The sequence below is a fragment of the Triticum urartu genome, chromosome 7A (assembly GCF_056163025.1).
Source record: "Triticum urartu cultivar PI428250 chromosome 7A, HENAU_Tu73, whole genome shotgun sequence".
NCBI lineage: Eukaryota > Viridiplantae > Streptophyta > Magnoliopsida > Poales > Poaceae > Triticum > Triticum urartu.
The window spans coordinates 607568011-607592550 of record NC_141879.1 but is presented as its reverse complement, the minus strand read 5'-3'; the positions used below and the strand labels follow the sequence as shown (position 1 = coordinate 607592550).

At 48.0% G+C, this 24540-nt stretch overlaps 1 pseudogene; it reads right to left on the bottom strand.

Moving 5' to 3' along the window:
- Positions 1-1122: 1122 nt before the first annotated feature.
- Positions 1123-23897, bottom strand: LOC125519136 (myricetin 3-O-rhamnoside 1,2-glucosyltransferase UGT709G2-like; annotated as a pseudogene).
- Between the last annotated feature and the right edge of the window lie 643 nt (positions 23898-24540).

The following is a 24540-nucleotide window of genomic DNA, read 5'->3' as shown; positions in this document are numbered from 1 at the left end:
CTTTGATCACCTCCAACGGAGGGATCCCTCGACACTTGCAAACAAGTATTGCATAGCAAGATGTCTTCATCATTGGTGTAGTTGCCGCCTCTTTCTTTCGGCGCGTTGACGATGCCCTCACCATCCTCGTCCACCTCGAACTCATGCTCATCGAAATGCATGTATTGGTTTGGGACCAATGAGAATTGTTGGAGCCAACACCCATAGTTGACATATATGCCTCATCGTTGAAACTACAAAGTATATACAACGAAGCAAATAAGCTATCCATATGTATGCATTCAAACAACAACAACAACAACAACAACAACAACAACAACAACAACAAAACAACAACAACAACAACAAAAAAAAAAGTTAGCGAAATTTTATACCTTGGGGACATTTCATCGAACACCTTGTGCGCGTCGGCCGCTGGCTCAACAAGTGAGCTCGCCGGCGCTTCGGTAGCCACCGCATCCGTCGCTCGCCCTGCAAGCTTCTTCCTCGACGGCTTAGAGGAGTCGTCTGCTGCCTTGTTCTTCTTCGCGGATACCTTTCCCTTCTTCGCCCGCGCCGCACATGGGAGCTTTGAGAGGGGGCACGTGGCTTCACGGCGGGCGCCGGCGCGATGCCACCCGCCACCGGGGTCATCCGTGGCAGCATGAAAAGGCCGCGCGCGATACCGGTGCTTGGAGGAGCATCGACGGAGGCGAAGCCAAAGCTCCCTGCGCTAGGGTTTGCGGCGGCGGCATTCGAGGGGTTGTGGGTGTAGGAAGGGGTGAGGGGGGTGCCGGCGCGGGCGTCCATTGGGTCAATTTGCAGCGGCGGCGTGGGCGGGGCGAAAGTGGCATGGCGGAGAGAGTGCTGCGCAAGCGCTCGAGTGTGTGGCGCGCGGAAGCGGGCGCACCAAATAAATGGCGCGCGATGGCGGTTCGGACCGCGCGCTAAACCCTTTATGCCGCGTGCGCTTATTGCGCGTCCGCTTCAGCTGGGTTAGTGATTGCGCGCGCGCTAAAAAGCATAAATTTGCGGCGCGACACTTGTATAGCGCGGCTGTTTTGAGATGCTCTAACAGTCCGATTATCTTACACGTCCACCTGTCTGGTGAATTGATACGAAATTTGGCTGAAGCTAAGCTCGCTAGTTTTCAATGATTTTGGGCTTCAGATAGGAACTGATGCTAAGCTCGCTGATGAAACGGACAAGCTAGCCGCTCCAGCTCGGACGACGACGTCCCTAACTCCATCACATACAGCCTCAGCTGATGCGCCAAGGCTTGAGCCACCCCTTGATCTCGTCAGACTCCATGACCTCCCTCACACTACCACACTGAGCCCCTATGCCGACGTCCCAAGCCGTCGGCATAGCCCTGATTCCCGTCGGCATAAGCCTACGCCGACGACCCCCGTCGGCATAGGGCCGTCGGCAACATATGCGTTGGCATACCCCAGAGCCCGTCGGCATAGATGCCTATGCCGACGGCGTCCGTACATCTATGCCGACGGCCAACGCTCTATGCCTAACAGTGACTGCCGGTGCCGCCGTCAAGTGCTGCCCATGCCTACGGCTAAGCCGTCGGCATAGCCCTGCCACGTGGCGCTCTCGGGTAGCTCCTGGTGCAGGGCTATGCCGACGGCTTAGCCGTAGGCATAGATGCAAAACTATGCCGACAGCTTTGCCGTAGGCATACACACCACACGGCGGCTCCTGGTATCACGATAGCCATCTATGCCTACGGCATTGCCGTCAGCATACCTGCTCACCAGAACCAAAAAAAAAGATTAGCCAAAAATCCTAGCTATTTACGAATGCTTATACAGACATGATTCAACAACCATGAATTTGCAAACACAGACCATAGAATATTTTTTATGTACATAACGTTACAATTCTAAGACTGCACAACAACATTAGAGGAGGCCGAGGGGCGGTGGTGGGGGAGACAAGGCAGCAACGATGGAGGTGGCATGCAATCAGTATAACAAACCAAAGATCCTACATATGAGGATGAGTGGCATACAATTAGTATAACCAACCGAAGATCCTACATATGAGGATGAATATGTAATCTATACACTGAATTTACCAAAAGAAACCCGCCTAGAATAGGGGCATCCAACTAAAAAGGCAGAAAATTATTGCCTTTGATGAAGATAACTTGTCATGTTGGTGCTTGAACCAAACAATGCTACTACTCCCTCCGTCCCAGAATGTAAGACGTTTTTTGATACTATGATAGTGTCAAAAAATGTCTTACATTTCGGGACGGAGGGAGTAATACATACATCACAGAGATGCTCCAGTTTCGGTTGTATCTATCAAGAATGAGTTGTTCAAGGCAAGCTCCAAAGAGAAAGAAATTGGTCTCTGATTGTGACTGATGATACTTACTAATAAAAAATTTCAGTCAAAGTAAAACCAAAAAATCGATACATATAAACTGAACCAGAGCGTGGTGCTGATTCATATGTACTCCCTCCGTTCCGAATTACTCGTCGTGGTTTTAGTTCAAATTTGAAGTAAAACTACGACGAGTAATTTGGAACGGAGGGAGTATATATAGAAGATGCAAGTGTCATCGAGTTGGTTTTAGTCAAAGTAAAAACAAATGGACACATACAAAACTAAACGAAGGTGGTGTTGATTCATGTGCATGTACAGATTGAGGTGCCATCCAGTTGGTTTCAGTCAAAGTTCAACCAAAACAATTGACACATACAAACTGAAGAGAAGTGTGGTGCTGATTCATATGTATATACAGAAGATGCAAGTGTCTAGAGTTGGTTTTAGTCAAAGTAAAAACAGATGGACATATACAAAACTAAACCAAGGTGGTGTTGATTCATGTGTATGTACAGATTGAGGTGCCATCCAGTTGGTTTCAGTCAAAGTTCAACCAAAAAAATTGACACATACAAACTGAAGAGAAGTGTGGTGCTGATTCATATGTATGTATGTACAGGAGATGCAAGTGCCACCAAGATAGATAGTTTCAGTCAAAGTAAAAAAATTTTGGAAACATACAAACTGAAGCAAACCGTCATGCTTTTTCAACTGTATATACAAAAGATGCAAGTGGTATCCAGAATTTGGATAGAGGTAGTACCATCATGTGGTGAATTTTGTGAATCTATACTCTGCATCTACTGTCGTGGGTTTGTCACGGCAGATGTCCTTGTGAAAGGACTTAGTCGTGGAGCCATCGCAACGGGTTAGCTTAAAGGGGTTAAACCGGACAAGGGGACACGGGGAGTTATACTAGTTCGGCCCCTTCGATGAAGGTAAAAGCCTACGTCTAGTTGTGATTGGTAGTGCTGGGTTTCGAAGGCCAGGGAGTGAATCCGCTTTGTCTGGCTCTCGAGTTGTTGTCTGTTGTCCCTAAACCGCTGTCGGGTTGTCCCTTTATATACATAGGTTGACGCCCGCCGGTTTACAGAGTCCCGAAGCCGGATCATAAACGTGTCCGGTTCGGTCTCTATCCTTCCTATCTTATAATGCAAGTTACATAACAAGGTCGGTTTACATCTACAGGCCTTAACTCGCCTCTGGGCCTTGGGCCTTCATAAAGCGCCATCATTCTTACGTCTTCATGGGCTTCTAATCTTCATAAGGTTAATCCAGCTACCCCTGGCCGGTTTACGTCCAGTAGTAATATCCCCAACATTAGGCCCCAGATTGGTTTGAACTTGTTCATGTCAATCTTCAATACTTAGAAAAAATTCCTCCCTTGCATCTTCACCTTGATCCTATAAACCGCCGTGATGTCATACTTCAGGATCATGATAAACCGCCCTAACGTCATCTATCCGTTGAAGCTGAAGATTACCTTCATTAATGCATATCCAGTCATCGAAGCGACACCATTATTAACTATCCGCTTTTGAGCTCCTCGATTCCCGCACTTGTCGCCTTATCGCTTCACCTTATAAATAGGGCCACTGGTCCTTATCATTTTCCCCTCATCTCGTTCGCTTCTTCTTCCTCCTCGCGACACCTCCGCACCTAAGCGCCACCGCCATCGTCAAGCCTCGCCTCTGCCTCACCATTGGCCGCTGCATCAACCTGTTCGTACCAGAGTTCCGCAGCACACCTCTGTTGCTTCCGCGGCCGCAGTAAGTCCTTTCCTCCTTCCTTAGATTCATTAGGGTTTCCCTATTCTTCGCAGTTCTCTGAAGTTCATCAATGCTTCGGTGTTGTTCTTCCCTGTTCCTCCTTAGTCTATAGATGGACACTTCACTCCTGACGTATCCCTTGCCGTGGCTAATCTTCTGTTACCACCACAAACCCTTATGCGCAAAAACTGATCTAGTCCTTCATAAACTGTTTCGGGTCCTACCCTTTTTAGGTCAAAATATTTTTGCCTTTCTGTCTTCGGTAGATCCAAAATTCCCATGTGATCCTGTGAAACTTGTTTTTCCTTACTTAGCCATTTTCGCCTTAGATCTGTATCCTCTGTACTACGTAGGCGGTTTATCTTTGTAAAAACAATCTATCTCATACCATTAGTCCCCTAGTAAATCGGCAAACCTTCTTTATGTTGATTGTAATAGTCTGGTTTAACAACACATGTATGCCCTTGATATGACCTTGCCATTTACTATTGTATTTGTCTCCGGTTTATGCAATTTCACATACCTGTATATCTTTATTCCATTGCATCTTGTATACCACCGTGAATGATTTGTAAACCGGCATTTCTTTTCCATCTTTTTGTTTCACAATGGCCAAACAGTTTGCCGCTTGCAATTGGGCTCGTTCCCGGGTCACCGAGGAACAGTTGAATGGGATGGTCAACATTGGCACCTTGCCTAAGAAAACTGAAATTCGATGGCGAGTTCCAGGAACAGAAAATCCTCCAACCCCAAGGCAGGGCGAGGTTGTGGTCTTTGTCAACCACATAGGCCGTGGTTTCAAACCGCCAGGGTCAAATTTCTACCGAGATGTGGTTGCCAGTTTCCAACTCCATCCTCAAGATATCGGACCCAACTCGGTGTCCAATCTATGCAACTTCCAGGTCTTCTGTGAAGTGTATTTACAAGAAGAACCGATTGCTGAACTCTTCTGGGACTTCTTTCATCTGAACCGATGCACAAAATTTGTAAATGGTCCCAACACTGAACTTGGTGGTGTTTCTATTCAAAAGCGGAAGGAAGTTGAATTCCCTCATGCCAAACTGCATAGCCATCCTAAGGAATGGAACCAGACTTGGTTTTACTGCAGAGATACTTCTCCTGAAGATGAAAATCCCCTTCTAGGCTATCGTGATCACCGGCTTTCCAACACCCATCCAATGCCGCAACGCTTAAGTTCTGTAGAACGGGCCAAGTATGCCCCTCAACTCGCCAAACTCCGGGCTTTTATGGCCAACGGTTTAACAGGCATTGATTTCATGCGCTGTTGGATATCTTGGAGCATCTTGCCGCTAAGCCGGCGCCCCGGTTTAATGTGTGAGTACACCGGTGATGTTTAACACCCTCAACGCCATATCAACATTCAGGTAACCGATGAAGAGGTCACTAAAAGCGTAAAGAAAATTTTGAATGAATCGGAATCAGTCTGTAGTCAAACCGGCTTAAACCCCTTCTATACCAAGAACAAACCGCCTGCTATAAGCACTATACTTCCTTTTCATCTTTGATATCTTTAACTTGTTCAACTTGTAATCCTTCTTCTGTTTATGTATGAATAGGGTGATGATCCCTTCTGGAAAAGGAAATCCGTAGATAAAGCAATAAAGACAACCGGGGATAAAGCGGTCAAACCATCTCGTCCCAAAACCAAAGTCGTCAAGCAGACCCCAAAGCGGAAAACGGCTGACCGGATCAACATGGAACTTGATGACGATGCTGATGATCCGGAAGTTGAGGTAGAACTTGACTCACTTGGCTCCCTTTTCATGCACCTCATTAACAATGATCTTTATCAGGAGGACATATAAGGCAGCCAAGCTGATGATGTAGAGTTAATTACCCTTTCCTCCGGTTCAGACTCTATGCCAACACAAAAAACCCGTCAAGCAGTCCGAAAAGTAAGCTTTTCTCATCCTCTTGCTTACTTGGACCCAGCATTTATTTTGAAGACACAGCAGCATGAAGCTCGTCGGACAACCCGGCATAGTGGCCAACAGGTCACTTCGGCCGGTTTACCTGATACCCCGGCTCGGAAGCGCCGGTCTGATGTCTCTTCCACTTCTGACCATTCTTATCCCAAGGAAGGTTATTTCAGACAACCTCTTAATCCGTCCGATTCAAATTATTAGGTGACACCTCCCTCATCCTCTGGCGAGTCAACAACAACCCAACTCCCTCCTCTAAAAACTGTGGCTGGGTAAGTTTTCAAACTCCTTCTTCCAATGCGTTACAAATCTTGAATAAGATGCTAACCCTCTTTTAATTTATTTGCAGAGCCAAAGCCAGACCCATCAAGAAATCTCGGGTCAACAATCCATCAGAAGACCAGGCAATTTTTGAAGAAGAGCAGAGAGGTGAACTGGACCAAACTCGTGAACCGGAGGGTCCTCATCCTGAAGCCGCCTCTGATGAACTGCCCCTTCAAGATCGGAATACTGATGAACCACCAGAAGTTGACCCTGCCATGCCTGACACTGAACCGGCAGCTCCAAACTGGGCTAGTCCGATGAGAGATACTGAAACTCCGTCATCACCCGCAAAAACCACTGAAGGCCAAGGAGATGATGTTATCGTTACTGGTATGGGCCACAGCTCTCCTGGCCATCCCGTAGTCTTGGCCCAACATAGTGCCAAAGAAGAGCGTGCTGCTAGGGAAAAGGGCAAATGGAGTACTGACTTATCAAGTTATGCCCATCTCAACGCTGAAGAGCTTCACTCCGGTTTCTTAAACCGTCTGCACTCAAACCGTGACTATGAAGCCGGTTTAGTGAATTTGATGAAGGAACGCTATGAGGTATTTTTATCTCCCTTTATTTCTTGATTCCAAAGTTGATATGCCAGCCCAAGTAGCCCCCAAGGGCCGTTTTATGATGCTAAACATGAACCGGGTCTTTGTAATACTTTAAGTCCCTCCCACTGACCCTCAAAATGTTAGGTCCTTAGTGAAAACCAAGGCCGATACGTTACCAATGTAATGATATAGCTTTCCTCAGTGTAACCCCCAAAGGCCGGTTTAGCTTTGCAAGGTAATCCGGGTTTTAATCCATGCGTCCATTTTGAACAGATATACATTAGCCCCCAAGTGTCAAGGATAATGCTTGCATTGTTCTGGAGACTTTATAAAAGATGTAGTGAATCAGAGCAAATATGCATTGCCCCCCAAGTACGAAGTGCATATGTTATACGCTTTGTACTTTAGAAAATATATATCCTGTTGTTTGACATTTCTTCATTGTTGTAGGCCGAACTAAGCAATAGAGATGCCCGGACCGCTGATTTGCAAGAGAATGTGAAGTCCCAACAAGCAGAAGCTACGAAAGCTAAAGAGGAGTTGACCAAAGCCCAGTCAGCGATGGAAAAGCTGAAAGAGTCTTTTAACAAAGATCGTGCTAACTGGGAAACCGAGAAAGCCGGTTTAACCAAAAAAACTGAGGATGCCGAAGCAGCCCTGAAACCAGTTGTAGATGAACTAGCTGGTTTGAAACGGCAAATCAACGCCATGACTTCCGCTGTCTTTGGTAAGTATCTCCTTGTGTAGTTTATCCAATTCATTGAATCTTATCATTGATCAGAACACTGATTTTAAACCGTCACAGGCACTCGTATTGCTCATCTGGGCACAGATATGCGGATGAAGCTTAAAGTGGCGTATACTTTGATTGAACAGTTGTACTCTGGGTCCCAGTGGGCTATTTGCACTGCGGCTTACAATAAACCAGCACCATCATTGCTAAAGGAAACTCTTGAGAAGCTGGCCTTGTTACCAGCCCGGATTATCGAACTGAAGAAGGCAGTTGCAAGAGCAAGCGCATTAACCGCACTAATCTGAGCCAAGGCATGGATTCCAGACCTTGAAGCGGAGGACATCATTAAAGGATACCCAGGTGTAAAGGAGGACGGTTCAAACTTCGACAATGAGGACCTCCAAAGGCTGACCAAAGAAATGCGGCCAATAGCTAGCAAATTGGCAGAGGACACAGACTTGTCTCATTTCCAGCCGGCTTATGACACTGAAGGGAAGAGACAGCCTCCGAAATCCATGAAGTCGAAGAACTTGTGCCTCCAATCCGTAAGCATACCTTTGATCGTGATATTAACCCCTCTAGCCTTATCCATGAAGAGGCCGTGTTTCAAGCATTAACTGGAGTCGATTGGTCGGCGGTTGATTTCCAGCGTCCGGGGAGGGTTGAAGAAGAAGTGATCGCACCAACTGATCCTCAACCGTCAAACCATCCAGACGAAGCGTCTTAAACCGGCAGCCGGTTTACCAGATATTTGTATGCCAATGCCAAAAAACAATTATGCACTTGTGGCCGCTTGGAAGCTGCTTGTAATAGGATAGAAAAAACTCTTTTATCTGTCATGCCATCAAGCATGTTTTGTGACACTTCGTGAAAATTTGTTCCACTTTTTGGGATCTATTTATGCATTGCCCATGATGAGATGTGTTCCTCGATACAAGAATTTGAAAGTATCCTAGCGGTTTACCACTAGACGGGTTATGATGCTCAACAAATATGCAATTCTTAGATGAATGATCAAAGTTTTTGTATAAAAAGTAATATGTGCAACATACCTTGTTGGTTGACCAACAGCTTGTATGGTAAAGGTGTCAATCACCAATCGGTGTGTTGATAACTTCGTCCTTATTTTGCCGGATTATGATAATAAACCGTACTGGGATATAATGATCACCGGGTTTTCTTTATAGCACTGGCGATTTAGCCAAACTAGACCGGGGCAAGGAACGCCGGCTTGTAACTGATCATGTACTGACAACGTGTAGTTGAAAGTCAAGCCGGGCCAGAGACACCGGTTTATTATGACCCTCAATAAAGTAAAAAAACTTAGCAAATAGGATTCAAAAAATAAATATGCAAGGCTTTTTACGAGCTGCCAGGCTCCAAATCGAGGCTTTTCATGGGCTGCCAGGCCTCTGAGTTAAACCATTTAACAAAGCCTTTTAAGATGGGCCTCCAATTAACCAATCGTCATTTTAACTTTGACAAGTTCAGGGTCTATATAAGATTGACTTGTCAAACATTCGGCGGGTCATACCAGGATTACCTGGATAGGAGTGGCTTACTTGATGAAGGTAGGTTAACCTGGGGTTTTAGGTGAATACACCAGGCTTCCAAGCCATGGCTTGATAGCCAATTACAAGGGTCCTTCCAAACTCTTTGTTGCTTTTGCACAAAGAGCCCCCAAGTAACTTTGTGATCTGTGCTCAGTGGGTGCCTATGTTTGAGTTTGTGCTTTGTGCAATACTCTCTTTTGCCCCACATAATTTCCTTTTTGGCTTAACACCTATCAAGAGGTGCAGCTATGGTGTGATAACAACCAAGCCCCCTAGTGATATCCCTTTGTGGTTTCAAACCGATCAAGAGGTGTAGCTATGGTTCAGATATGACCAAGCCCCCAGTGATTTTCTTTATATCCGTGCGGTTGCAGAGACCATTTTAACAAAAAAACTCCGCTTTGTCAGTAGAAACTTTTGCAAGCACACACATGATGTAAAAAGAACAGAGACCCTGCTTTAATGGAGGCTCCGGTTTATTATATAATATATACATCGTCATAAATATGTACATATGAAGAGCCTATGGCTCAAGTATAGTAAGGCCGAAGAAGAGCTATGTTCCACGGCCGCTTGGTCTCCTCCTCCGATTTACGTGAGTCTTTGTGCTCTTGAACATCAATGAGGTAGTATGACCCGTTGTGCAGATTCTTGCTGACCACAAAAGGTCCTTCCGAAGGTGGGGATAATTTGTGCATATCAGTTTGATCCTGGATGAGTCGGAGCACCAAATCGCCCTCTTGAAACGTTCTGGTCTTAACCCGGCGGCTGTGATAACGTCGGAGATCCTGTTGATAAATCGCCGAATGTGCTGCTGCAAGATCACGCTCCTCATCTAACAGGTCCAGAGAATCCTGACGTGTTGTCTCATTATCCGCTTCAACATAAGCTGCCACCCGGGGCAAGTCGTGACGGATGTCACTAGGAAGAACCGCCTCCGCTCCATAAACCATGAAGAAAGGTGTGTAACCCGTCGATCTGTTAGGTGTGGTGTTGATGCTCCATAACACAGAAGGTAATTCCTCCACCCAACAACCCGGTGTCCTCTTCAAAGGAACCATAAGCCGGGGTTTAATACCTCTCAAAATTTCTTGATTTGCCCTCTTCGCTTGACCATTAGATTGGGGGTGAGCCACCGATGCTATATCAAGCCGGATGTGCTCATGTTGGCAAAATTCCTCCATCTCTCCCTTTGACAGATTAGTACCATTATCAGTTATAATACTGTGTGGAAAGCCAAACCGGAATATCACCTTTTTGATTAATTGAACCGCCGTGGCCGCATCACACTTACTGACTGGTTCTGCTTCCACCCATTTGGTGAATTTATCAACTGCCACTAATAAGTGGGTCTTTTTGTCCTTGGAGCGCTTAAAGGGTCCAACCATATCAAGCCCCCAAGTCACAAACGTCCATGTTATTGGAATCATCCTCAGCTCCTGAGCCGGAATATGAGCACGGCATGCAAATTTTTGACAACCGTCACATCGTTTGACTAAATCCTCAGCATCAGCATGAGTTGTTAACCAATAGAAACCGTGGCGAAAAGCTTTAGCCACCGAAGACTTTGAACCAACATGGTGACCGCAATCCCCTTCATGGATTTCTCGCAAAATTTCACAACCCTCTTGAGGAGAAACACAATGCTGAATCGCCCCTGATACGCTCTAACGATGTAACTCTCTGTTGAGTATGGTCATTGATTTGGAACGCCGAATTATCTGCCGGGCCGAAGTTTCATCCTCTGGTAACTCGCCCCGGTTCATGTAATCTAGGTATGTGATTGTCCAATCAGGTATGACATGCAAAGCTGCCACAAATTGAGTCTCCGGGTCAGGAATAGCCAAGTCCTCCTCTGTTGGTACTTTGACCAACGGATTATGCAGCACGTCAAGAAAGATATTTGGTGGGACCAGTTTACGCTGAGAACCAAGGTGGCTTAAAGCGTCCGCCGCTTCATTTTTTCGCCGGTCTATATGGTCCACCTGATAACCCTTGAAGTGACCAGCCACTGTGTCCACCTCTCGTCGATATGCAGCCATGAGTGGGTCTTTAGAATCCCAAGTGCCAAACACCTTTTGGGCTACCAAATTTGAATCCCCAAAGCACTTAACTCGGCTTAAGTTCATCTCTTTAGCCATCTGAAGACCATGGAGTAAGGCCTCATATTCAGCTGCATTGTTAGTACAAGGGAACATTAAATGGAGGACATAACAAAACGTGTCACCTCATGGGGAAGTTAGTATGACTCCAGCCCCGAGCCCTCCAACTGTCTGGATCCATCAAAGTGAATAGTCCAGTACGTGTTATCTGGTTTTTCCTCTGGTGCCTGCAACTCCGTCCAATCATTGATGAAGTCCACGAGTGCTTGGGATTTGATCGCTGTGCGAGGTATGTATTTGAGCCCGTGAGGTCCAAGCTCAATAGCCCATTTGGCAATCCAGCCCGTTGCTTCTCTGTTTTGAATGATATCTCCTAGAGGGGCCGAACTTACCACTGTGATAGGATGACCCTGAAAATAGTGTTTAAGCTTCCGGCTTGCCATAAACACTCCATACACCAGCTTCTGCCAATGTGGATACCTCTGCTTTGACTCAATGAGCACCTCACTGATATAATAAACCGGTCGTTGAACCGGATATTTCTTGCCAGCTTCCTTGCGCTCCACCACAATAGCCACGCTAACAGCTCGGGCATTAGCAGCATATATAGCAATAACGACTCCTTATCGATCGATGCTGCAAGCACATGTGGTTCAGCTAACTGCCTCTTCAGATCTCAAATGCTTTATCGGCTGCCTCACTCCAGACGAAATTATCTGTTTTCTTGAGCATTTGATATAAAGGGATAGCCTTCTCCCCAAGACGACTGATAAACCGGCTCAAAGCCGTAATCCGGCCGGCCAAACGTTGAACGTCGTTGATACACGCCGGTTTAGCCAAAGATGTAATTGCTGAAATTTTTTCCGGATTGGCCTCAATGCCTCTGTTTGACACCAGAAAACCCAAGAGCTTGCCCGCCGGGACACCAAAGACACACTTCCCCAGATTGAGCATCATCTTGTAAACCCGGAGGTTGTCAAAAGTTTCTCTCAAATCATCTATCAATGTTTCCTCCTTCCTGGACTTTATCACAATATCATCCACATATGCATCAACATTGCGCCCAATCTGCTTATGAAGGCAATTCTGAACACAACGCTGATAAGTCGCCTGGGCGCTCTTGAGTCCAAAGGGCATGGAGACATAACAGAAGGCTCCAAAGGGAGTTATGAAAGCTGTCGTCTCCTGGTCCTTAACTGCCATTTTGATCTGATGATAACCAGAATAAGCATCCAGAAAACACAAATGGTCACAACCTGCCGTAGCATCAATGATTTGATCGATACGAGGGAGGGCAAAGGGGTCTGCAGGGCAAGCCTTGTTCAAATCTGTGTAATCCACACACATACGCCAAGTACCGTTTTTCTTAAGAACCAGCACCGGATTAGCCAAGCACTCTGGGTGAAAGACTTTCACGATAAACCCTGCAGCCAACAACCGAGCTACCTCCTCACCAATAGCCTTGCGCCTTTCTTCATTGAAGCGGCGAAGAAACTGCCGGACCGGTTTAAACTTAGGGTAAATGTTAAGTGTGTGCTCAGCGAGTTCCCTCGGTACACCTATCACGCCAGAAGGTTTCCATACAAAGATGTCCCGGTTCTTACGGATGAACTCGATGAGCGCGCTTTCCTATTTGGGATCCAGGTTAGCACTGATGCTGAACTGCTTGGATGAATCGCCAGGAACAAAATCAATCATCTTAGTCTCTGTGGCCGATTTGAATTTCAACACCGGATCATGTTCCGTAGTTGGCTTTTCAAAGAGGTCATATCTGCCGGATCAACTTGCTCCTTATAGAACTTCAACTCCCCGTGGCACAAACCCACTCAGCATAAGCCGCATCACCTTCCTCACACTCCAAAGCGATATTTCTGCTCCCGTGTACTATGATAGTCCCCTTATGACCTGACATTTTAAGCTGTAGATAAACATAACACGGCCTCGCCATGAATTTAGCATAAGCCGGCCGCCCAAACAAAGCGTGGTACGGACTTTTGATTTTCACCACCTCAAAAGTCAATGTTTCTGACCTTGAATCATAATCATCTCCAAAAGCCACCTCTAAGGCTATCTTGCCCACTGGATATGCAGACTTGCCAGGCACCACACCATGAAAAACGGTATTTGACGGTTTAAGATTCTTATCTATCAACCCCATACGGCGGAATGTATCATAATATAGAATGCTGATACTACTTCCCCCGTCCATGAGCACCTTAGTGAACTTGTATCCCCCAACTTGAGGGGCCACCACTAAGGCCAAGTGACCCGGATTGTCTACCCGGGGTGGGTGATCCTCTCTACTCCACAAAATGGGTTGCTCAAACCAGCGCAAATACTGAGGCACCGCCGGTTCAACAGAGTTTACTGCCCTCTTGTGAAGCTTCTGATCACGCTTACACAAGCTGGTGGTGAAGACATGATATTGCCCACTATTTAGCTGCTTAGGATTGCTCTAGTAACCCGACTGCTGCTACTGCTGGTTCCCCTGATGGTTGTAACCACCCTGGTTGCCTTGGTGCCCTTGATTGATGTGTCCGGTTTGATTGCCCTGAAATCCTGAACCAGAACTGCCACCTCCGTAACCCGGCCCATGGAAACCACCTCCTGAACCGCCGGGCGGGCCATTATCGTACTGGAACATATTGGAGTTCTTGAAATCTCGCATGATATAACAATCCTTCCAAAGATGTGACGCTGGCTTCTCCTTTGATCCATGATTTGGACAGGGTTGATTTAACAGGCGCTCCAAATTGGGGCCTGAACCTCCGCCCCTCTAGGGCTGCTTGCCCTTACGGCGCTGGCTATGCTCCTGAGCATTGGTGTTAGCGACAAAGTCCAAGTTGTTGTCGGCTTTGCGCTTACCACTGTTCCCATGGCCTGCCGGATTATGCTGCTGACCCTTCGTGTTGCCGTTCTTTTTCCCTTTCCCCGGTTTGTCCTCCTTTGAGTCAGGGTCTTTGGTATTATCTGAATCGGCGTACTTAACCAAAGCGGCCATAAGCGTTGACATATCATTGCAGTGACGTTTGAGCCTTCCTAACTTCTGTTTGAGCGGCAGAAAACGGCAATTGCCCTCCAACATTAGCACTGCGGTATCTGCATTGATACGATCCGATGAATGCAAAATCGCTGAGACCCGCTTGAACCAATGGGTTGTGGACTCCCCCTCCTCTTGGACACAAGTGGCCAAATCCACGATTGACATGGGCTGCTTACAAGTATCTTTGAAGTTCTGGATAAACCAGTGCTTCAATTCGGCTCATGATCCGACAGAGTTAGTTGGTAAGCTCTTCAACCAAGTACGAGCTGTTCCTTCCAACATCATGGTGAAGTATTTAGCACACACTGCCTCATCCACATCAAACATCTCCATTGCCATCTCGTAGCTTTCAACCCACGCCTCTGGTTGTAAATCGGCGGTGTAATTTGGTACCTTACGAGGTCCCTTGAAGTCCTTGGGCAATCTCACATTACTCAAAGCGGGGGTGAGACACGGCACCCCTAAGGAACTGAATACCACACCTGGCTCTATAGAAGCGGTAGGGTGAACCGGAGTATGTTGACGAGCTCCATGCCGAGCTGCTAACTCGGCCTCTCGACGCGCGCGACCATGATCCACTAAATCCTATGCATTAGCACCTCCCCCTGCCGGGTTGTGTCCTCGCGGCGAATTACGGCGACGTGCACTGCTTGACACGGCCAGTTCATCCTCAACATGTCTGTTATAGCTCCAGCTTGGACGGGGAGTGGAATGAATCCTCTCACGACTGTGCGAATATGCCTGCTGCTGCTTTAGCGCTGTTTGAAGGAGATCTCTGGCCCGACGTGCCTCAGTCGCAACTGGTGATTCACCATCGGTTGGGAGGGCTGCCAAGCGTGAAGCGGCGGCCACAATGTTGTCCAACGGGTTGGAGTAATGCCCGGGAGGTGTTGGTACATACTGTGGCACACTGTTGTTTTGACGAGGCGGGTCCATCATGCGCGGTTGAACCGATGCTCATGTTCCTGGTACCTCCGTCCGATTTAATATTGGCTGGTTACTAGTTCCTGCTCCTGGCGTATTGAAGAGATTTCATGGCTCGTAACCCGACGGGAGATGCGATCGGTACCTTCTTCTCATGACTTCTTCGGAAGCGTTCTGATCCAGCCTAATCCGATAGGCCTGAGCTTCCAACTCGGCCCGTTCTATAGCCATCCTAGCGTTCTCTGCCGCTAGGTCCTCTTTAGCCTGAGCTATCTGATCCTTCACCTTTGCAATCTCCGCGTTGTGCTGATACCAGACTGCTGCATCCACCTCTGCGGCCATCAATGTTGCCAAAGTGTCGAACAAGTCAGACAGGACTTGAGCCGGAGGCGGCGCAGAGCTTCCTGCCCCTGCCGGCGTGGCCATTGTTGAACCAGAGAGTATTGTTGTGCCAGCTGACGAATGAGGCGCCGACTGTGTACCGGCCATGAAGATAGCGGCCCGGTTTGGCAGATCAGGGGAGTCCGGAATACTGTTGCCCTTGGATCCTCCGCTAATCCGGACATCCTGCAACTGATAGAGCGATTCGGTCTCTCCAGAAGACTCGTCGTTGGAGCAGACAATGGTTTCTCCATTGGACGCCGGTCCGTCCTCGTATTCCACCCCATGGATGACGCCTACGAAGACATGCCTTGCCACAGGTCGAACCGGCGAAGGGCTCGCACGCTGAGCCATCTCGATGATGTCGGTGCAGATGTCCGGCTCAATGGCCGGTTCGCCAAACTTGTCGATGAAGACATGAATCCCACCAAAGGGGACCCGGTACCCATATTCGATTGAACCGACCTCGGGACCCCATCCTGCGTTGTCGATGTAGAGCTTGCCGTGACGACTCTTCATCATCCGGCACACAGCGTATCCCTTGAGTCCATCAAAGCTGCCCTTCAAGAACTCAAAACCATCGTGCGATAGCCCCACGGTGGGCGCCAACTGTCGTGGGTTTGTCACAACAGATGTCCTTGTGAAAGAACTTAGTCATGGAGCCATCGCAACGGGTTAGCTTAAAGGGGTTAAACCGGACAAGGGGACACGAGGAGTTATACTAGTTCGGCCCCTTCGATGAAGGTAAAAGCCTACGTCTAGTTGTGATTGGTATTGCTGGGGTTTCGAAGGCCAGGGAGCGAATCCGCTTTTCTGGCTCTCGAGTTGTTGTCTGTTGTCCCTAAACCGCTATCGGGTCGTCCCTTGATATACATAGGTTGACGCCCGCCGGTTTACAGAGTCCCGAAGCCGGATCATAAACTTGTCCGGTCCGGTCTCTATCCTTCCTATCTTACAATGCAAGTTACATAACAAGGTCGGTTTACATCTACAGGCCTTAACTCGCCTCTGGGCCTTGGGCCTTCATAAAGCGCCATCATTCTTACGTCTTCATGGGCTTCTAATCTTCATAAGGTTAATCCGGCTACCCCTGGCCGGTTTACGTCCAGTAGTAATATCCCCAACATCTACCAAAAGGATCTCTCCCCTCACATGCAAATATAATTCAGTCCAATGGCTTTCTTCTCCCCTCACATGCATAAGACAAGAGGAGACCATCTAAACAGGCGGATCAGACCTTCACCTTGGGAGGGAGGCGAGTGCTACCTGTTGCCGTGCCGTCGTCGAGATTGGGTGGTCCTCCTCCTCCTCGAGCAAGACAAGGTTGTTCCTCCCCTACACTCCAATGGCCATCTTCTCCAAGGACATCTACAAGGGCAGAACACACCATTGATGCAAGTGTCACCAAGATAGTTTCAGTCAAAGTTAAAGCAAATGTAAACATGCAAACTGAACCAAACCGAGGTGCATATTCATATGTGTGTGTATGTAGAGATGCAAGTGCCATATGAATTTTGGGGAACCAAAGCGTGGTTGTTGCTACTTTAGTAGCAACATCATCCTCGAAATCAAACAAGGAGCAAGTTGTTTTAGCAACAACACATACTAGTAATTAGCTAGGACCATTATTATTGCACAACCATTCGAGGACGGTGGCAGACACATCAACTCACAAGGCTCTACTGGAGAAACAAAATAATAGGATATGTGATGCTATCAATCTTAGCACAAGAAGAAAAAAAACACAGCCTCTCCGATAGAATGGATGGATGCATCATGCATAATCATCGGTTCCATCATTGCAACACTAGTTGAGCAACAAATCAAATATAACAGTAGTTCCATTGGTTCAGCCAACAAGTTAACAAAAGTTTACTTCCCACTACTAATTTTGCAACTTGTTATAATAAAGAAAACAGATCTCGACATCAGGACAACAAATAAATAATGACCCATTGTACTACATATATCTATAAAGGACTTCTTGAGAGATGATAGTATTACCAATGAAGAAAAATTAAGATCAAGGCTCAAGTATATCAGCGGTACCTACCTGTGCATCAAAGAAGAGATGGATAATCAATTTATATGTAGGTAATACCAAACAAAGGATCAAATTTAAGTTCATTCAAATTGATGCATATGTGGGTTGGCAGAAACAAAAAAAGAATATATATAAATAGATCTACAGATATGAACAAAATGGTAAATGTGAAAGAAAATAGCGCAGATAAAATGTTGATTGTTTTTGGAAGATCCAAAGGTACATACCTGGAATATAGTGAGTTCACTAAAAACAGGGCACTGTGCCACCAAGCAGAGAGGCATGAGGTGAGCATTAGTAACCCTGATAAACAAAGGAAAAGAAGCCCACAGAGATTCAATACTCATGTATTGTACTGGCAACAAAATATGTGTTACTATACTTCCAATTTTGCAGGTTTTGCATTGTATAAACAGTTACCGAGCATGCCGGAAAGCTCGAGTGATATATCTGAAAAATGAAAGAGAAATAACATCCATCTATTAGAACAATGAATCAAATACAATTTGTTGGACAAATGCTACGGCGACTTACATGCTTGGATTCAATAATTATGATGAAGCAGATTAGTGTGATGCATATGCATGTTCATCAGAATAGATCTTGGGGAAACAACAAAGTAACCTGCATTTCCTATAATCTATTAATCACGTGCTCTTTGACTAACCACCCAAAAAATATAGATCAAGGGTGATACTGCCAGCCCCTTGCGGGGAGTAAGAATGAGTAGTTTCTGCTAATTAGAGGACAAACTAAAAAAAGCTAACTAGATATTTCCTCTCTCTATGTGTGTACGTTGTGCTTTGGCCAGTGGGGGAATGATAAAAAAGCAACTATTGCTATGTATGTTAGCTTGTCCATCAGGATAGATCAAACTAGCTACCGTTGAAGGATATATCTAGCTTTGTGACTTAAGAGAACCACAGCTAGGTTGCGTCGGCAAGGAGTGGGTTTGGATCAGTGTTGCGTCGACTTTCATCACCTTCTACTCACACCTCACTCCTCATGTCCATTCGAGTTGTAGCAGAAAAATAACCAATCCCTATTGGTACTATCTAACTAAAGAACCAGGATTCTAAACTCATCTTCTCTCTCTGTTTGGTACTAACTAGACAAATAAATAAATAAAGGACTTGTTCATACAAATCCCTCTAGAATTCCTTCACACAAGAGGATTTGCATCACATATTCCTCTACTTAGCAGCAGTAGTAGTGAGCAGAGGAAGGAGGCGAAGGAGATGGAGGTGCTACCTGCCGACGTGGGTCGTCATGGTCGTGCTTGAGCTAGGCAGCCCCTGCCTCCTCAAGAAGGATAGGGCCGACAGCTAGGTGCGCCCCTCGTCCTCCGCTTCCTCGAGTAGGAAGGACGGTGCCCTCATGCAGTAGTCGTCATCCAGACCGTGCCAAGGTGACCTGCAGCAAGGGAAGGAAAGGAGAAGGTGAGGTGGGGAGGGTGGATCCAGGCGAGGAAAGTGGGGAAGGCCGTACCTGCGGCATGCCGGTAACGGATCCGTCGAGCTCTGGCCTCGCCGTCGCCGGATGTGGCTGATCCCGGCGATGTTAGGGGTGGCGGCCGAAACCCTAGCTAGCCACGGGGACGGTGGAGGGCGGGAGCGCGGATTCTGGACGGAGGGGGAGGTGGAGCAGACCTAGGGGAGCTCGGGGTGTGCTGCGCGCCGCCGGAGCTCGCCGGAACTGGTCGGCGTGGGTGGTGGCGTCGGCGAGGGAGAGAGACTCGTGGGGGAGAGAGGAGTCGCGAGAGACAGAGAGGTTTGTGGGGAGAGAGCGAGGTAGGGGTTGGGTGGGCTCTTTCTCTTTTTCTTTTTTCTCCTTTTCTCTAGATGGATGGATGGATGGTTGTGGGGTGGACAGCTAGATGGATAGATGGTTGGATATGCGCCACGTCATCGATCCGGGGCACAAACGTTTCCACCAATAGAAAGGAAGCTCATACAATTGTGTTTTCCCTTTTTTTTTCTTCTAATTTTTTCTACTCTCTTGCACCGACCGTCGACGATCCGTGAGGGGAGAGGAGAGCGGCGAGGAGGAGATGGGCTGGTGAGGTGGGAAGGGAATGCATTAGGGAATGGTGCGTTCGTTATGACAACTATGAGTCTGGACGGGGACCTACGGACAGTCGCACAGAACATCTCTTCGGCTTTCCCCGTCACCATCGATGACGACACGTGCGACGTCCCTCACCATCGAACGACGACACCAAAGGAGGGACAGGCCCCACCACCGGGGGAACGGAGGGGGGGGATGTACCTCGGCGGCATGCTGGATCCAGCCGTTAAAATTGACCAAAAGTCATACGATGCTGGAAATCCTCGGGACCTGGCACGGTGTCGTCATATGGACCTTGTAGGGTGGGATGAAATTTTTAGCGCGTTTCTTAGAAGCCTGACCGGAGCTCGCTTGTAAACTGCACCATCTCCGATGTAGTATCCGACTATCGAGAGAGAACGTGTCCAATTTGTGAAGGAAGTGTGTTGCCCGTTGCTTCGTTGACCCCGAAACTTCTCGTCCTCTCAAAGGGGGCCATTGCATGACACGTGTCAGTACATGGCATTTTCCGGGCCCGCCTGCAATATTTGAGACATTTACTGCATCCATAGGGTTTCAATGCGGGAATTGCAGATCTGCACGACGACCACCTGAAATGATGTCCAAAAGTGGTTTTTCAAAACATATATGATATCTTTGTGGTATGTGTAGGCCTAGTGCAACTGAAGGAGGGGCATGCCCCACCACCGATAGGTGAATGTACCTCGGCGGCATGCTAGATCCAGCCGTTAAAATCAACCAAAAGTCATACGATGCCTGAAATCCTCGGGACCTGGCACGGTGTCATCATATGGCCCTTGTAGGGGGCGGTGAAAGTTTTAACGTATTTCGCCAAAGCCTGACCGGAGGTTGCTTGTAAACTGCACCATCTCCAAGGTAGTATCTGGTTATCGAGAGAGAACGTGTCCGGTTTTGTGAAGGAAGTGTGTTGTGAAGGAAATATGCCCTAGAGGCAATAATAAAGTTATTATTTATTTCCTTATATCATGATAAATGTTTATTATTCATGCTAGAATTGTATTAACCGGAAACTTAGTACATGTGTGAATACATAGACAAACAGAGTGTCACTTGTTTGCCTCTACTTGACTAGCTCGTTGAATCAATGATGGTTATGTTTCCTAACCAACGAACTTTTCCACCTGGTTGTGATAGGTTAGCCCATAGGAACATTTCAGAACAAGGTCTGGGCCCATCCCACCATTGGACCCCCCTCGTGAAGGGGGTCACACTCCGGAGTCGCATGACGGGTGTTTGCACCTGACACCATACTTCCAGACATGTAAGAGGACACAACGCAAGATTTGGTGGCATAGCTAGCCCCTGAAGGCCCCTGGCCACACTCGTAGACACACGAAGAACAATCTGTAGTGGGGGATTTTTTCACACACTCTTGCATCTTTAAAAACTATAAGAAATTGCCACGCCTATTATATCACATGTGTCTGCACTGTGTAAAAATTTCATGAATTGATCACACTCTGAGTGTTCAGAAAAATTTCATGCTACGCCAAAACCGCAGAGGGATTACTTCGATTTCATTGATGTCCCTGGGGGGCCTCACACCGGAGCCGCGTATTGCCTCTTAATACATGACACCACACCTTAAGACATGTATGAGGACCCGACGCGATGCTCTGGTGGCATTGCCACCCCCCGAAGGCCCCGACCGGCCTAACCCTAGAACAGTTGATCCGGAGATCTACGCCTTTGACTTTCACCAGACGGGATTTGAACAATAGACGTTTTCACCTGGTTGTGATAAGTCAGCCCATAGGAACACTTGAGAACAAGGTTTGGGGCAGACCCACCATAAGATTCCCTCCGTGTCGACCCAGCGTGGCCGTTTTCCACCTCCAAGTGCCGACGGCATTGCCATCCATGAAGGGGTCACACTCTGGAGCTGGCTGCCGGGTGTTTGCGCCTGCCACCACAATCCTTGAAACAATCTGATGGATGTAGATATAAAATTTGTCTCGATTGGCCAAGGAATAACAAATATACAAAAAATTCAAAACAAAAGGGTGTTTTCTATAAATTTGAAGCAAACATGATTTAAGTTTGTTCAAATTTGAAACATAGTATAGCAACAGAATCCTTTCAATATTGTGATAAAAAACCATATAAAATTTGTCAAAATCGATCCAAGTATCAATTACTTATGCTTTTAACAAAGTATAAGGACCTATATGCAAAAGTACATGAGGTCACATTTCTAACATACTCAAAAACAAAAGAAAACTGGATATTCATAAACTATGGAAAATTCTACCCAAGTCGATGTATAATTTGTGTATGTTTAAGTCTAGATAAGTTATATTTTAATTATTCAAATATAACTTAAAAAATTAAAAAAAAAATTAAAAAAACAGATGATATCTATGCCTATGGCCATGCCGTAGGCATAGTTCTCGGGGCTACCAGGAGGTGCCACGTGGCTGGGCTATGCCTACGGCCTTGCCGTAGGCATAGATGGAAAACTATGCCTACGGCTTTGCCGTCGGCATAGCTTTGCCACGTGGCGGCTCCTAGTAAAGAAAACATATGATATTTATGCCGACGGCCGCCGTCAGGGCCGTCGGCATAGATTTGACGGCGTCAGCCCGCCGTCTGTCCTCGGGCCACTAGGGACACCTCTATGCCGACGGCCTAACTATGCCTACGGCTATCGTAGGCATAGATCGATGTATGCCGACGGCCTAACTATGCCTACGGCTGCCGTCGGCATAGATCGGTGTATGCCGACATCCTTACTATGCCTACGACTGCCGTAGGCATAGATCGGTGTATGCCGACAGCCTTACTATGCCTACGGCTGCCGTAGGCATAGATGGAGCTATGCCGACGGCCTGGCATTCGCTAGGCCGTCGGCATAGCTCCATCTATGCCTACGGCAGCCGTCGACATAGATAAGGCCGTAGGCATATAAGGTTATTCTGGTAGTGTCATCGTCCTCTCCACGACTCCTCTATGACAGTCGTCCTTCATGTCCAGCCCCGTCCTCCACACGGCGCCCACTAAGCGGCTGTTGATCTGCTGGTGGAGGAAGAAGGGCCATCACGCCCTCGACGGAGCGCCCTCCAGCGTCGAGTTCCATCCGGCGTCTGTTAGGAAGCAGCACACTACCCGGTGACGCAACACGTCCCGCTGAGGAGCCCACTCGACGACGCACCCCTTGCCTCCTTTTGCTGCCCCGACGGCTTCTCGGAGGAGCGCGGAGCTGGTCATCTGGACCATGCCTGGCCGGAGCACCCAGAGGAAGGCGTACCCCGTGGCTGCTAGGCCGGAGAGGAACTCGGTGAACTGCTGGTGCGTGATCACGGCGATGCTCCCCAGGCTCACGTACACGATGGACCGATCCTCATGGCCGTCCAGCCAGGACATGCACCCGTCGTCCTCCCGCCCTAGGCTCGCGCTTGCGGTGAACCTCGACCTAGCATGCAGTGGACCTACGGCAAAGACGTCGCTTGTGCGCGATGCGATGTGGGCGAGCGCTTGCCTCTCCATGGATGCGGCGGTGTTGATAATGAGCGCGCGTGCCTTGCAGGTACGGGCAGTGACCTCGGCAAGCTTGAGCACCATGGGGTCTCCATGCCCTTGATCAACGCAGTGGAGCCCACAAGCTAGGAAGATCATCGCGGGAGGATACCCTCCATCCCCGGAACGCCACACACTAGGTCATCAACGGGGAAGGCGGTCTCGCCGAGCTCGATGAGCTTCATCATAGACAGGAGCGCCAGGTAGCTGCACGGGTTGTTCCCGGTGAAGGCGAGCGCCGGGATGCCGAGGTCGTCAGCGATGTTGATGGCGAAAGGCATGTTGCCATCAGCGACAACACATGTCACCGGTGCATTGGCGACAGAAAGAAGCAACAAGATCAGGGCACATACACGGCGCTGCCAGTATCACACATGGATTCCATGAGCTACAAGAAGCTGCGGGGGTGGTCATCAGGAAGTCCGTCGGGGAGGGAAAGCAAGCGTAGGACTGGCGGAGGCACCTGGCCAAGACGGCGCAGGTTGTGCTCTGTGTGGAGGAAGGTGACTTGGACGCCGGCATCGACGAGGGCGGTGGCGAAATGGAGCATGGGGTTGATGTGTCCCTGTCGTGGCCAAGGGAACACGAGAACGTGCACCTCGGTGTCCATTACTACGACAAATTAGCAGATCGTCCAACTCTCAGATTTAGGACGCCGATATCCACCACATGTGTGGCATTTAGAGGGTATGTGTCGCACGTCCCGTGTGGCATCGACACAGTCCCGCCCGCACGAGGACGTCCGGGCGCACCCAGCCACAGCCCGCACATCCCGTGTGCGGTGCGATCGCCCACACGTCCGCGCGAGCAACCCCGCGGCCCACACATCCTCTCTCACCATCATCCCACTCCTCCTGCGAACCACAGTAGACACCGTTCGTCGTCTCCAACCTCCGGATCAGTAAACCTTCCCCTACCTCCATCGTCTTTCTTCTCTAGTTTCCATGGCAACCAGATCAGATCGCTAGCGCCCCCCCACCCTCCTCCCCATCGACGGAAAACACAGCAAGGAGCTCACAGAAAAGGTCATCTAGTCGTTCTCCTATCTTCTCCCCCTCCCCCCGCCCCAATAATTTTACTTCTAGATTTCCCACGTAGATGGCGACTGGATCTGCAGTGTCATGGAAAAACACACCACAGACGTACTAGATTTGTGTGGCATGGATCTACAACTCACATGAATTCCGGTCGTTCATTGTTTATTCTCCTCTGCCTTCCAATGAACACAAAGTTGCCATGTTCTATCCTAGATC